Source organism: Saccopteryx leptura, chromosome 2, assembly GCF_036850995.1.
Source record: "Saccopteryx leptura isolate mSacLep1 chromosome 2, mSacLep1_pri_phased_curated, whole genome shotgun sequence".
NCBI lineage: Eukaryota > Metazoa > Chordata > Mammalia > Chiroptera > Emballonuridae > Saccopteryx > Saccopteryx leptura.
Genome location: NC_089504.1, coordinates 246,836,641 through 246,838,611, shown reverse-complemented (window position 1 = coordinate 246,838,611; position 1,971 = coordinate 246,836,641).

Genomic DNA, 1,971 nt, shown 5'->3' with positions numbered 1-1,971 from the left:
CAGGTCCATCCATGCTGTTGCTAAAGGTAAGTTTTCCTTCTTTTTCATGGCTGAGTAGTATTCCCTTGTGTAAATGTACCACTGCTTTTTTATCTACTCATCTACTGATGGGCACCTGGGCTGCTTCCACTTCTTGGCCGTTGTAAATAATGCTGCAGTGAACATGGGGGTGCATATATTCTTTCAAATTAGTCTTTCGGGTTTCTTTGGCTATATATATACCAGGAGAATAATGTTCTTTCTTTTTTCTTTTTTCTTTTTTGTATTTTTCTGAAGCTAGAAACGGGGAGAGACAGTCAGACAGACTCCTGCATGTGCCCGACCGGGATCCACCCGGCACGCCCACCAGGGGGCGACACTCTGCCCACCAGGGGGCGATGCTCTGCCCCTCCAGGGCATTGCTCTGCCGCGACCAGAGCCACTCTAGCGCCTGGGGCAGAGGCCAAGGAGCCATCCCCAGCGCCCGGGCCATCTTTGCTCCAATGGAGCCTCGGCTGCAGGAGGGGAAGAGAGAGAAAGAGAGGAAGGAGAGGGGGAGGGGTGGAGAAGCAGATGGGTGCTTCTCCTGTGTGCCCTGGCCGGGAATCGAACCCGGGACCTCTGCACGCCAGGCCGACGCTCTACCACTGAGCCAACTGGCCAGGGCAATAATGTTCTTTCTTGCCCATGCACAGTTCCACAAGTTTGACAAAATATACAGTCATGTACTCACCAGCGCAATCATGACGTGAAATCGTTCCACCACACACACACCATTCCCTCTGCCCTTGGCAGTTAACACCCCCTTTCTCCGCCCAGGCCCTGCTAACCACTGACCTGCTTGTTGTCTCTCTAGTTTGGCCTTTTCCTGAATTTCATATAAATGGAATTATTCAGTAAGTAGCCTTGAGTCTGGCTTCTTTTCACTTCACATAATGCGTCCGGGTTCTTCCCTATGATTGTGTGTATTGTAGTCCATTCCTTTTTTATTTCTGTGTGGGATTTCATTTGATGAATGTAGTAGTTTGTTGACCCCTTCACCAGTTGCAGGCCACTTCAGTTGTTTCCAGTTTTGGGAAATGATGAATGAGGCCACTGTAAACATTCATATACAGGCTTCTACATAGTTTCTGTTTCTCTTACATAAATACCTAGGAGTGGAATTTGCCAGGTTATGAGGTAAGTTTATGTTTAATGTTATAAGGACCTACAAAATTCTTCCCAATGGCTGTCCCACTTTTTCTTTCCACCAGCATGTAGGAGAATGTTCGTCTCTGCATCCTCACCAGCATTTGGGATGGTCTATCTTTTCAGCTTTTAGTGTGAACGTAGGGCATCTCATTACAGTCTTAGTTTGTCTTTTCTTAACTAACGATGCTCATCCTCTTTCATGTGCTTATTTGCTTTCTGTATATTTTCTTTGATGAAGTGTCTATGCAAATATTTTGCTAGCTTTTGGGGGGGGGAGGAGGGTGGGTGCTGGCTTTCTTATTATTGAGTTTTGAGAGTCCTTTATATATTCTAGATACAAGTCCTTTATCAGATGAGTATTTTTCAAAAATCATCTGCCCATCTGTGGCTTGTCTTTTCATTCTCTTAACAGCTCTGCAGCAGAGCAGAAGTTTGGAATTTTGATGAAGTCCAATTTATCTTTTCTCTTTTATAGTTAGCACTTTGATGTCTAAAAAAGCTTTGCCTAACCACAAGGTCACAGTGGTTTTCTCCGATGTTTTCCTCTAGACTTTTTAGAGTGACATTTTGGTCTGTGACCCGGTTTGAGTGAATTTTGCTTTCAGGTTCGAGGTAAGGGCTGGGGTTCATTCATTTTGCACAGGAATGTCCAAGTGTCCGAGCATCCATTACTGAATACTGGCAGTGAGTATCATCAGGATCTTCGGTGTTCTGGGGGCCGGGGTCAGCAAGAGCACATCCTGGCCCCACACATTCCTCCCACCTGACAGCGTGGCCTGTTGCAGTCTTTTGCTGGCAGGG